Raw genomic sequence first — 14,842 nt, 5'->3', positions numbered from 1 at the left:
GGACAGGAGAGGGCTCTCTCCGATCTATCTCAGCAAAAAGTTTTCTAAAAGGGGCTGAGATGACTTTAAAAGAAACTGATTTTAGGCTAGTAAATTGATAAAAGGGGTTTTTAATAAAATGATGGGGTTTTTCTGGGCTGCATGGGGCAAAGAAACAGCTTGAACAGAGAAATGTAATTAGAAACACAGATTATCTCCTGAGGCAAGGTAGGTAAGAAATTTAACATCAAATTAAGATTAAATGGAATGGCAAGACTGCTGAGGAGCTGACAAGGGCATAGAGGATGAATCCTTGTCAAACAGAAGAAAACATTAAATATGAACAAACTTATAGGCAGAGCATAAAATATTATGAATTCTACCTAAACACTTCATTTGTTCAATTGGAAATGATCATGAAGTGAAATAAAAACATAACAGGTTACATATGAAACAGAGGGAAAACTTATGCTAAATTTTCATACCACAGGAATCTCAGGGGTCAGAGCTGTATTTTTCATTAAACTCTTTGTCAAAAACTGTACAAGTAAGCTCTCTGTTCTCCTCCACCAGCACTCAGAATTCTCTCCCTCACACCACTACTAACCCTTACAAATGATTTTTTAATACATAAACAGCTCAGAAGAAAACCGATCCATGAAAAGATGGAACTGTTTCAACTGGCACTATGAAAAATAGTAAAAAGCCACTCATCTGTTCCTAAAGATCAGCGCATACAATAAATAGACCAAAAAAATTTTCCCTACAGGTCGATAAAAAAAAATGAGCTGTTCAGCTATAATTGCAAGAATCCCTCTGATGGCCGATAAACTGGAGCAAGGATCTCATGAAATCATGACTGAGGATCAAAATAGGAAAATTCGTTCCTATATCTTTGCTTATGGTAAATGATCTGCGTTCTAATTTTGGCTGCGGTCCTTTCACCTTCTCGCTACCGTTTGAATAAAACCGATTTTTTAATAAAAATGGTTCTCCATTAAAACTTTGCCTTTAATGAAGATCTTTTACTGGTGTTCTGTTGCGTTTAAATCTGAAGTATACGTGGGTCCTTTTCCCTTTGAGTGAGTTCGGCAAGCACCTCGAATCTTTGACCAACACCTTGACATCTGGTAGAGAAATCAAGTGTTTCTCTAGCTGTCATTTCTTTTAGGCAATATTAAGGAAGACGCAAGCAATGCGAAATTTCATGAGTGCTGATGTAAGATGCTTCAACAGTTCCTCAATTACAAGTCTTGCAGCTTCTTTGGAAATAATTGGCACTGGATCCTCTTTTGCTGCTCCAAGGACACATCGTAAAACTTGCTCCGCCGACGCATTGATAAAAGGAACGGTTCTATTTGGTTGAGTGCCACTGCCTGCTCCACCCCATCCCCGTGATGAATATCAATATCGATATAAAGCACTCGTTGATGGACCTTAAGAATTTCTAGAGTAGCCAAGACAATGTTATTTACATAGCAAAAGCCAGATGCCTCGCACTTCTCAGCATGAGAACTATAGCAAAGAACATGTGCTCGTTTCTCAAAGGACAACAACAGTCATTCGGAATGTGCACCTTTGGAACCAGCAGAACCTCCACCAAAATTGACTGAAATAAATTTCCTCTGACCTGGTTTTAATTGGTGACTTCCACGTTTGTTCAATTAAATGCAACCAGGGCCTGTAGGACACAACCTGAATATATTCAAACATCACTAATTACATCGGTTTCCTCATTGCTTCACTGACTGGGACTCTCCATTTACCTTTGTTTCAGGGTTGGAAAAATGGGCATAGGTAGTGAAGTGGGATTCACGCCATTTAAAAGAGAGGTGCGCGTAATGAAAATTTCTTTACCATTTGCATTATTAGGCATGTCCTCAACACCAACCCCTGAGAGAATAGATTGGGTGCCATTCAAGATTACATATATTGGAAGGAGAGGGATCAATGCATAAACAATGCTCATAACCACAGTGTTTCTTGTGAATAACATAGCCAGTTCCTTTTTCAGTAACATGACTGCTGCAGCAAGAATGACACTTACGATGAAGCATGTGATCACCACAACTACAACTGAAAATCTGGCAATTTTTGGGCGCCGGGCTCCTAGCTCATTACCAACTCTTATACTTGCAGCTGTGCTGAGACCCATATATAATGAGACCATTCAGGGTCAAACCATATGAACTTGAAAACAAATCAAACCATTGTAATCATAGATGTAAGCCACAGGTACAGAGATTATATACGATCCTTGGATGCCACAGAGTGCGATGATATGAACCTCAGAAAAGCCATATGCAAAATATAAAGGAGGAAGCTGTTGAACTCCTCAAGCATGTGGAGACGTGAGTTTTGTGGCAACTCTGAATTCAAGACAGCAGATTTGATCCCAAACTGTTCAAGGAAGAGTTTCAACCTGAAACCCGTATCAATAGAATTAACAAAGATTAAAGCTTTCTTTTGAACCAATTCCAGTTTGAGAAGGGCAAGAATGTAAAGTAGTTTGTCATGCACATCACATGAAATCCAAAATTGCTGCACACTGTTGGGTACAACTCCATCATACTCCACTTCAGTTAGTGTCAGAATTACAGGACTATGCAGCACAAGCTTTTTTATTTTCTCGACATCTTGAAGTTGCAGACATTAGGATGCACTGACAACGACGTGGAATATAATGAACCAGAGATTTCAAGTCCTCTTCATACCCATATGATAGAAGAAGATCTCATCTAAAACCAACGTAGCAAGTGACTCCTCAAGAGATGAAGACTGAAGAATATTTTTAGAAATACATGTCCCAATACAAACTGGTGTTGCAACTACAATGTCTGGAGGCCCAACCATAGCAGCCCTAAAATCTAGCAGAAGCATGCTGCTCAGAATGAACTCTTGCCTCAAAGACATATTACTCACAGTGTTACTACTAACAAGCACAAAATCACCTCGAGTCACATTCCTCTGATCAATAAGACGCAGGGCATTCCCAACCCTAACACAATCATTTGATTCAATAGCTGTGACAATGAAGTTTGCTTGGGATTTCTAGTGAGACCTCTCCAAATAGCTTGAAACTTGCTTTGCCTCTGATTGCTGATAATGTTTTGTTTTCTTCTATTTGTGTTTTTTGTAGAGATAGGAGCTGAGGAAGCTGTTGCCTTTTGAAGACTGGAGAATTTGATACATATTCTAAAAAACACATTTAATGATTTCTTCTTCAAAACAGGGTTTTGAAGAAGAATCAATCTCACATTTGACATACAAGACGGAGTCTAACATCGGCTCCACTTGGGATGGCAGCTGCCGCTTCGTGGAGGTGCCAAGAACCACAGAACTTTGGGAGAGCAGACAGTGCATCCATTGGGCAATGGAGTCCATTATTTCAAAAAATCAACACAACTGAAGACTCAACTTATTAACTAGAAACTGACTGAATTGATTGAAAGACTAATTCGGCAAACTTCAAACTAAACTGTAATGAAACTGGAACAAGATGCTGCCTTTTGGCTGCTTATTTATTTACAAAATCTACCCTACTTTGTTGTACAAACAATAGATCAGGTAATACTAAAATGCCAGATTAACCATTCAAGTAAACCTGAAAATGATGCCGCTCGAGAATGCTTCCACCAGGACACAGATGTAATTGCTGGCAGCCCTTCATGCACGTAATGAGCCTGGTCACGTACAAGACAGCCTGATCTATCAATCAAACTGAAAAATGTGTCCATGTATGTTGCCATTGGATCGCGGAAGCCGGACTCTGTTGGCTGCCCCAACTCTGCAATACATACTTCCAGCTGCACATTGTCAATGTAAACATCTGTAGGCAAGTCTATGATTTCTTGTTGCAAAGGAAGAAGGATTTCCAAGAACTTTTTAGGGTCTTGGAAATCATATGACTGGATCTGCTCATCTAAATCTTGAATCTCCTTTTCGATTCCTTCAACAATTAACTCGCAAAATCTAGTTTTGAACCAAGGGAACTTTGGAAATTTCAACCAATGAAGCAAGGCACTGAAAACATCTTCATCAAATTCAGTATCTGCTAACTCATTTCTTATTTCTTCTACAGCTTCACACAGGGCAGGGTTTGCCACATACCCTACCATTGCGTAAATGGATCAGCGAACACTGGACTTTCTGGATCGAATTGGAGTCGCCAGGTGAATGGTTCAGCCTGCATATGTGTCTAACTGCTGTCCACCATCAGCATTAGATCTGCAATTTGATTTCATGTACTGGGACAAGACAATCAACAAGTCGAATGTTCTCCCCAGTATGGTCGCCACTATGTTAGCGCTCGAATTTGCCTCAGGCCGAAGAAGGCGAAACTGAAGGTAACATCAAACCACTTAGCCTCGTAGCTAACCCTACGAGGATAGGAGAGGGCTCTCTCCGGTCTATCTCAGCAAAAAGTTTTCTAAAAGGGGCTGAGATGACTTTAAAAGAAACTGATTTTAGGCTAGTAAATTGATAAAAGGGGTTTTTAATAAAATGATGGGGTTTTTCTGGGCTGCATGGGGCAAAGAAACAGCTTGAACAGAGAAATGTAACTAAAAACACAGATTATCTCCTGAGGCAAGGTAGGCAAGAAATTTAACATCAAATTAAGATTAAATGGAATGGCAAGACTGCTGAGGAGCTGACAAGGGCATAGAGGATGAATCCTTGTCAAACAGAAGAAAACATTAAATATGAACAAACTTATAGGCAGAGCATAAAATATTATGAATTCTACCTAAACACTTCATTTGTTCAATTGGAAATGATCATGAAGTGAAATGAAAACATAACAGGTTACATATGAAACAGAAGGAAAACTTATGCTAAATTGTCATACCACAGGAATCTCAGGGGTCAGAGCTGTATTTTTCATTAAACTCTTTGTCAAAAACTATACAAGTAAGCTCTTTGTTCTCCTCCACCAGCACTCAGAATTCTCTCCCTCACACCACTACTAAACCTTACAAATGATTTTTTAGTACATAAACAGCTCAGAAGAAAACCGATCCATGAAAAGATGGAACTGTTTCAACTGGCACTATGAAAAATAGTAAAAAGCCACTCATCTGTTCCTAAATATCAGCGCATATAATAAATAGACCAAAATTTTTTTCCCTACAGGTCGATTAAAAAAAAAATGAGTTGTTTAGCTATAATTGCAAGAATCCCTCTGATGGCCGATAAACTGGAGCAAGGATCTCATGAAATCATGACTGAGGATCAAAATAGGCAAATTCGTTCCTATATCTTTGCTTATGGTAAATGATCTGCGTTCTAATTTTGGCTGCGGTCCTTTCACCTTCTCGCTAGGTTTGAATAAAACCGATTTTTTAATAAAAATGGTTCTCCATTAAAACTTTGCCTTTAATGAAGATCTTTTATTGGTGTTCTGTTGCGTTTAAATCTGAAGTATACGTGGGTCCTTTTCCCTTTGAGTGAGTTCGGAAAGCACCTCGAATCTTTGACCAACACCTTGACATCTGGTAGAGAAATCAAGTGTTTCTCTAGCCGTCATTTCTTTTAGGCAATATTAAGGAAGACGCAAGCAATGCGAAATTTCATGAGTGCTGATGTAAGATGCTTCAACAGTTCCTCAATTACAAGTCTTGCAGCTTCTTTGGAAATAATTGGCACTGGATCCTCTTTTGCTGCTCCAAGGACACATCGTAAAACTTGCTCCGCCGACGTATTGATAAAAGGAACGGTTCTATTTGGTTGAGTGCCACTGCCTGCTCCACCCCATCCTCGTGATGAATATCAATATCGATATAAAGCACTCGTTGATGGACCTTAAGAATTTCTAGAGTAGCCAAGACAATGTTATTTACATAGCAAAAGCCAGATGCCTTGCACTTCTCAGCATGAGAACTATAGCAAAGAACATGTGCTCGTTTCTCAAAGGACAACAACAGTCATTCGGAATGTGCACCTTTGGAACCAGCAAAACCTCCACCAAAATTGACTGAAATAAATTTCCTCTGACCTGGTTTTAATTGGTGACTTCCACGTTTGTTCAATTAAATACAACCAGGGCCTGTAGGACAACCTGAATATATTCAAACATCACTAATTACATCGGTTTCCTCATTGTTTCATTGACTGGGACTCTCCATTTACCTTTGTTTTAGGGTTGGAAAAATGGGCATAGGTAGTGAAGTGGGATTCACGCCATTTAAAAGAGAGGTGCGCGTAATGAAAATTTCTTTACCATTTGCATTATTAGGCATGTCCTCAACACCAACCACTGAGAGAATAGATTGGGTGCCATTCAAGATTACAGATATTGCAAGGAGAGGGATCAATGCATAAACAACGCTCATAACCACAGTGCTGCTTGTGAATAACATAGCCAGTTCCTTTTTCAGTAACATGACTGCTGCGGCAAGAATGACACTTATGATGAAGCATGTGATCACCACAACTACAACTGAAAATCTGGCAATTTTCGGGCGCCGGGCTCCTAGCTCATTACCAACTCTTATACTTGCAGCTGTGCTGAGACCCATATATAATGAGACCATTCAGGGTCAAACCATATGAACTTCAAAACAAATCAAACCATTATAATCATAGATGCAAGCCACAGGTACAGAGATTATATACGATCCTTGGATGCCACAGAGTGCGATGATATGAACCTCAGAAAAGCCATATGCAAAATATAAAGGAGGAAGCTGTTGAACTCCTCAAGCATGTGGAGACGTGAGTTTTGTGGCAACTCTGAATTCAAGACAGCAGATTTGATCCCAAACTGTTCAAGGAAGAGTTTCAACCTGAAACCCGTATCAATAGAATTAACAAAGATTAAAGCTTTCTTTTGAACCAATTCCAGTTTGAGAAGGGCAAGAATGTAAAGTAGTTTGTCATGCACATCACATGAAATCCAAAATTGCTGCACACTGTTGGGTACAACTCCATCATACTCGTTTCCTTCCACTTCAGTTAGTGTCAGAATTACAGGACTATGCAGCACAAGCTTTTTTATTTTCTCGACATCTTGAAGTTGCAGACATTAGGATGCACTGACAACGACGTGGAATATAATGAACCAGAGATTTCAAGTCCTCTTCATACCCATATGATAGAAGAAGATCTCATCTAAAACCAACGTAGCAAGTGACTCCTCAAGAGATGAAGACTGAAGAATATTTTTAGAAATACATGTCCCAATACAAGCTGGTGTTGCAACTACAATGTCTGGAGGCCCAACCATAGCAGCCCTAAAATCTGGCAGAAGCATGCTGCTCAGAATGAACTCTTGCCTCAAAGACATATTACTCACAATGTTACTACTAACAAGCACAAAATCACCTCGGGTCACATTCCTCTGATCAATAAGACGCAGGGCATTCCCAGCGCTAACACAATCATTTGATTCAATAGCTGTGAAAATGAAGTTTGTTTGGGATTTCCAGTGAGACCTCTCCAAATAGCTTGAAACTTTCTTTGCCTCTGATTGTTGATAATGTTTTGTTTTCTTCTGTTTGTGTTTTTTGTAGAGATAGGAGCTGAGGAAGCTGCTACCTTTTGAAGACTGGAGAATTTGATACATATTCTAAAAAACGCATTTAATGATTTCTTCTTCAAAACGGGGTTTTGAAGAAGAATCAATCTCACATTTGACATACAAGACGGAGTCTAACAAGACATACACTCCGAAAGAGAAATTTTGTGTCTATTCATGATAAGTATGCAGAGATTCAAAACAGATTGTGAAGACTCAACTTGTCATCTGGCCTTCCTAGTGCCAAAAATGTTGATTGTGTTGGACCTACCAACATGTCAGGGGATCTCCCTGGTATGATGTCCCAACTAGACCTCACATCGTTTGGTGTAGGAGTCCCATCCAGTATGATGGCCCAGTTGCCATTATCTTAAAGGTTTGCCTTAGCTCTTGCTTGTCAACACGTGAGAGTGGTCTGCTTTGTATTCAAACAATGAGGTTCGCATGCCCGATGAGTGCTTAGTGTTACATGTGTCAAAGTTCTTTCACTGCAGAGGGAGAGGGTGGAAGTGAGTCTCAGGTTGAAAGGGAATAGTCCCAACTCTACTAGAGACGCACAACACAACATGACATGCACAACTTCCAGTGGAGTAGTCCATAGGGATGCGGAAGTCACAAACACAAAGTCAATAGATAGCATGTACAACACCCATCAGAATAGTCCACATGAGTGCGATGGGCATTATAACAAGTTTACAAAAATGAATTTGTTGAGTGTCCGGCGGGATAGACCACACATGTGAGACATCGTTAACAACTGATGCAACACATTTCCAATAGCATATGTACTAAAACAACTGAAATAGTTCAATGGTATTAATACAAGGTAAAGCAACATGCATTACAAGTGTCCAAAGAATAGTCTTACAAAATAATACAATACATGTGTGAAAATGTGTTGGCCAGTTAACAGGCTTATGAACTAAGCAAAAGTTCTAAGACACATCCATACACCATTACAACATGAACCCCGATAATGGGGCGTTGGAGCCACGACTTGCTCATGAAAGAAAAGATTACAGACTTGCAAGGCTATGTGGAAGGAGCCAAGGTGAAAATCCTTTTTCATGTACAAATGAGGGGTATTTATAGCCAAGGGTTAAACTGGCCCTTATGACTGTTCAACTTCCCTCATGACTGTTTGAAGTACATGACTCTTCAACTTTAGATGAATCTTCAGATTTTCATGTGGGTCTCTTGGACTTCCACGTTACATTACATTGATTAAGACAATATGGCCCATAGTAGTGATGTGGCCAAGATGACTCATGACATGACTCGACATGACATAACTGGTATGTTCATGCTACTGGTGGTGTCCATGTTGAGCTGCAATGCTGCTAAGTGATGGATGTGATCTTGGTGTATCATTGCTTCACCTCTGCATGGCAAGGTGTGCACAGTCTTCGATGGTCTTGGCATTCACTTCATGTTGCATGTGCATGTCTCTCCTTCACTTGTACTTGGCATGCTCCACGTGTTCATCTGTTCGTGAACAACTCTCCTTGCATGTGCTCCTTGTTCATCACGTTCATTGTTGTGCCATGTCTCATCCATGTACCTATATCTGCAATCACTCATAATGAGGCAACATCAAATCTAGAAATCTCCTAGTCTACCATGACACATTTTTTTTTTCATTTTCGAATGCAGGTGACCGGGAGAGAGGACAAGGATATGAAATTTCGTAGAGCACATTTCAAGCGTTTCAAGCCGAGATGTGGGCTCCAAGCACTTTCCATGAAAATTGCGTAGAGGTCACTCGGAGGCTAAGATGGAAAATCTAGATTAGGAGTGACTTTCTATGGGATCTAGCTTGGCTAGAGGGCGGATCTGCACAATTTTTTATGGAGATAGTGCAGGCAGCAGGGGGAGACTACCATTGAAAACTATACAATTTCTCTAGGGAGGCTGGCAGTGGGCTATGGGAGGTTGTTGGAAAAAAATGCGCAGTGTTGGCAGGCTAGCCTGTAGGAAATGCTTGTGTAGTTTCTGAGATGAGCGGGATGTTATGTAGCTGGGAGACTACTCATGAAAACTGCGTAGTTTTCAAGAGGAGTAGCAGGTTGGCTGACAGGGTGACTGGCTGATAAAACTGCACAATTTTTTAAGGAAGTGTAATGATAGGCAACGGGTGTTTGTCCGACATGTCTGTGCAATTTCTTCAGTCAGCAGAAGAGGGCATGCTTGGTAGCTTCTGCACAATTTTTTGGAGGAGTGAGGCCCATGGTCACTGCCTGTTCAAACTCTCTGGTTGACAAGTTGGAGGCTTGGTGGTTTTTCTTGCGGGCAATGCAGATTGAGATGGCTTACTGAGAAGATTCTGCGTTGTTCTGGGTAACAATTGGTTGGGTCGACTCCAGGATTGCACAATGCAGACTACCTGGGAGGCAGCCTCAACCTCTGTGCAATTCTGGACAACAGTACATGTTCACTAAGGGATGAGACTGCGCAATGCAGCTCAATGAAGGTACGGTTGTTGGAGGGTGGTTTGGTCGACAAAAATGACTAAGCGTGTGAATGAGTGACTTCATACATACATGATCTTGTGAACACACACTCGACATGACTTGACGACAAGACACCTTGAACCATCAAGACAACATACACTCAGTGTGACTGACTGATGGTGTAAGAAATAAGCGCAACATTTGTGATAGATCATTGAACAAATGTGATGACACTTGCGCGGAAATGCTTACAACATCGTGTGTGAGTGTGATATATGTTTACATAGAGAGCATAACTCAAACACAACCTTCAACATCACTAGAACGAGGTCGCAAGCATGACATAGAAATCAACATGCCGAAGATGACAGTTGGTCAAACAAGTGAAAAGGAAGCAAGACATGTAGAAGAAACACATAAAATGACTTTTCATGTTTGCACACATGCATGTTACTGAGGAAAAGATGATATGACAATGACAAGCAGTCCTGCAAACTCAACTGCTAGGTGTACTTCGAAAGGTTTTCTTTACTTACCATACTTACCCTCAAGATGATCATGCATCCAACAGAGTTTGCATGTGGTCTTGATCTTTTCCATTACTTGGTTTCTTGGTCCTTCTCCTTAACTCCTTGGAAGCGATTTCAGCATGTCACCTGTTCTTGTAGTCACTGAGAGGTAAATTTGTGCAATTTCAGCAGACTGTGACTGCTGTCGGAATGAAGCCCTAGGAGGCCCGTCTGTGCAGTTTCTACATGCAAGATAGAGAGGGCATCTTGCACAACATTGCGCAGTTTTGAGGCACATGACACTACTGTGGGATGGGGGTCCTGGGAGGATACCTTTGCGCAATTTCTGAGTGCAGTGCAACTGGACTGCTCTGCTCATCTTTGGAGAGTTGTGTTGGTTGGGGTCTCTGTAGGCTACGAGGTTTCAACAGGCAAGGGAGGTTCGTATCTCTGCGCACTACGGGGTTTTAGCTAGCAAAGGAGGAAGCTTGTTGGTTGCATAAGCAAAGCACATAGTTTAGGGAAGTTGGATGAGGTTGGGTTGCTAGGGAAAATGGCTAAGTGTGAGATCAGTGAAACATATGTAAACAGTGATAGGACTCGACTTTGATCACACACAGACGTTTAGTGTCACAATGTAGACCATCTAGAAAGCATAAGACATACTTTGCTTGATGCAACAACCTTCGTGACAAAAGTGCGTGAAGTGAGTGTGAAACATGTCTATGTGATGACAACCACTCATGCACACATTGCTTTCCCCTGAAGCAAAACAACATTCCCTTTGTGTGACAAACAACAACCCCTATGCTCAAAAATGACACATGCTGCATAAAGATGAGAACGTGCACAATAAAGATGAGAACGTGCACAAGTCTCAGAATCAAGGAGGGGACCTTGAAATCATCAACTTACCAATAAGTGACCAAGGATAATCAATCGCAAGATCCAAGGTAGTTTCTGAAATTTGCATGCGAGCCAAAATTTTGGAGGATGGTTGTAGCCGCTACAACATAATACTATCCTTATTCTGCAATATGATGTCATGCTTTACCTCCCAATGGTCTTGCCAAGATTGAACATCCTTATGCTATCCTTGCTTGAGCAGAAGGTGGGAGTTTTGACTAGAGGTAGAAGCAATTTTAGGAAACCTCTTGACTTCTATATTATAAATCGATATGAGAATATTCAAACAATTTTATATTTTTTAACAATTTTAATTTTTCTAATATGTTAAAAAATAAAAATAAATTTATAATTCGTTCTTTTTCCAAATTAGAACTTTGTAAATAGATTTTGGTATATTTGTAATTGATTTTTCTCTAAATCTAAGTAAAATTTGTTGAAATTGCACATTTAAATTATTGAATCTATATAATTTTGAGTGCCTCAATAGAGGTAGAAGCAATTTTAGGAAGCATCTTGACTTCAATATTACAAATGACTATGAGAATATTGAAGCAATTTTTATTTTTTTTCTAATATGCTAATTTTTTTCTAAAAATTTTAATTTTTTCTAATATGTTAAAATTAACAATAAATTTATAATTTTTTTTTTTTTTTTCCAATTTAGAACTTTATTTTAGATTTTGTTATATTTGTAAGTGATTTTTCTCTAAATCTAAATAGAATTTGTTGAAATTGCATATTTAAATTATTGAATCTCTATGATTTGAATGCCTCAACTTTTTTAGAACATTTCCAAGAACGAGGAAAAGGGATGAATTTATATAATTTGAGTGCCTCAATATTTTTAGAATATTATAAGGGATGAATCTATATAATTTGAGTGACTCAACTTTTTTAGAATATTAAATCTCTACACAATAATTTGAATGTCTCCCAAGCAGATGAATCTATATAATTTGAGAAATCCACCAAAAAAGATGAATCTATATAATTTGAGGGCCTCGACTTTTTTAGAATATTAAATCTCTATGAAATATTTATATCAGATAAATCCACCCAATCCTCAACTTTTTTAAAATATTAATTCTCTATAGAATATTTTTACTAGACAAATCCATCCAAAAAGATAAGTGGTTTAACGATAAGTTAACCAATTAAACTAAGCCTTAAAGCTGACCAACCATTCAAATTATATAACTATACTAATACATTTAATATATATATATATATATATATATATATATATATATATATATATAAAATTTTAATTTTAATTTTAATCACATAAAATATATAATAAAACAAATAGTGAAATAAATAATATGTATTAACATTTACCCACCATTAAATTTATATAACTACACTATTACATTAAAATAAAATAAAAATAAAAATCACTAAAACCCAAGTTTTGTGTAACATTAGAGTCATTCAATACATTAAAAAAAGTCCATGGCACAACCTTAGATTTGCTCCCCATTCTAGAACATTAATAGGGAGTCGTCTAACAAGGCAGAGGAATTGCCCAGACAGTCAAAAGTGGTCGGAATCCAGGTAAAAAAAATTTCAAAAAATCTTGTAGAGACAGTGTTTGAATCATGTTTTTGATGGTGGAAATAGATTCAGCACCATCAAAAACTTCTAAAACACCTAAAGTTTAACAACTATAACTTTGATTTACAAAAATCCTTGCCAGATTTTCTTTAAATATGACCAGAATTTCCATAATTTTCCGGGCAATTCTTCCGACTAGTTAGACTATGGCCATTAATAGTGCTAGCCATCGGTGACACGTACATAACGAAAATTCTATTCTCAAATATTTGAGGGTTGATGCACCTCCATGTATTTTTTAATTATAAAGTAAATTTTATTCAATATGCTTTGAGTATTACGATTTATTACTTTAATAAATATTAAAATTTTATTTAATTATTTGTTATATTTTATATAACAATTAAAATAATAAAATGAAAAGTTATTAAATAGAAATATAAAAAATTAATTATGTGAATTTCTACTAACAACATAATTTTTGTTTTTAAATAAAATTTATTTGTGAATATATTTTGTTGCATAAAAAAGTAGTATTTGGTAGTACCATTTTTCCATAAGATTATAAATTTATAATTTATTAAAGTGTGTTTTTAAGATATTATTAAAGCTAGAGCTTTAAAAATTCTGGCATATTTAAATTTTACAGATACGAAATTTACAATTACAAAAGGAATCTCTGCTAAATTTTGTTCGTAATCCCTACCAAATTTCGTATAAAATTAAGTAGAAAAAATATAAAAACAAAAAACTGAAAGTTGGTTATGTCAACAGAGCGTTCAATTTGTTTCCACTTGTCTTAACAAGGATATTCCATTTCAAGGCACTGGTCCACGCAGAGACATTCACGTTTCTTCCCAGCATCGCACAGTCTGCTTCGATATCACAATTCCGCACACAAACCACACCCCGATCGATGACACCAGAGTTAACCATTGTTTCTCTCCCATTGCAAATAGGCTTTATACATTGTCTATCCCTCCCGATGAGGCAATAAGTGCTTATATCCATCGTTGTTTCTTCCAGATACGATCATTGAAGAGTCGAAAGGGATCACTACACGCACACCTGTCGTTGTCCAAAATGATGTCGGGTTTTGAACATCGGACCCCCTTTGCCCTTGTTGTCCAAGATGTTAATGAAAATTCACACGGACTGTCCGCGATCGAAATGCGAAGAGCTTTCTGGGTTTCATCAGAAAACGAAGAACTTCACTATCAGATTGAATTTACGGAGACAACTGAATACAAAAGCCTTTAGATTATATGGTGAAAGTGAAGCGGAGACCAAGTTAGAAGAAGAGGTTATCAAACCATGATATGTTACAAGAGGGGCTGAGATCATGCGATTTTAACCATGATACTCCTTTGTACCCATATGAGTTTAATAAAGTGTTTGACTTATTATTTGACTTATGAATCCGAGAGCCACTCCAATGTATTATAAATGTATTGCTCAAATCTAAGCCATTGGTTTTGTGGCCATTCTCTATACGTCAGTCTGCCAATCATAATAATGTCTTGCTCATACACTTAGGGAACTGTTTCTGGCTATCCTTTCATGTCGATGCTCTGTAGGTTCTCCTAGCCTCTCTGCTAGTCAATTATGTCTTTCTGACCTATCATTGAATGGCGCAGTGTAACGCCCCACTCTCATTCCATTTATGCACACCCATTTCTAGTGCCCATTTCATTTGAGTGGCTGGGACAATTCTAATGCCCGATATCAATAGGTACATTTGTAGAGAGCAGTGTGAACTCTGGAAAATCCATTGTACAAGCTCTGGACATCATATTTTATTCCCAGATTCTATTGGTGGTGATCGCCAACAATATTGCCTCAACCAATGCCTAATACCCAAATACAAAATAGATTCCCATGCCTCAAATTTCCAAAGGTGTTGCATGAGCGGAGGGCCTCGAACT

At 38.3% G+C, this 14,842-nt stretch overlaps 1 pseudogene; it reads right to left on the bottom strand.

The window, feature by feature from the left end:
- Positions 1-6,586: 6,586 nt before the first annotated feature.
- On the bottom strand, positions 6,587-7,543 carry LOC149255483 (DEAD-box ATP-dependent RNA helicase 16 pseudogene; annotated as a pseudogene).
- Positions 7,544-14,842: the final 7,299 nt, after the last annotated feature.

This window comes from Pinus tabuliformis, chromosome 7 (genome assembly GCF_031772625.1).
Source record: "Pinus tabuliformis cultivar Carrire ecotype Pingquan chromosome 7, CPIR1, whole genome shotgun sequence".
Taxonomy (NCBI): Eukaryota; Viridiplantae; Streptophyta; class Pinopsida; order Pinales; family Pinaceae; genus Pinus; species Pinus tabuliformis.
This window is presented reverse-complemented; position numbering and strand designations above follow the sequence as displayed.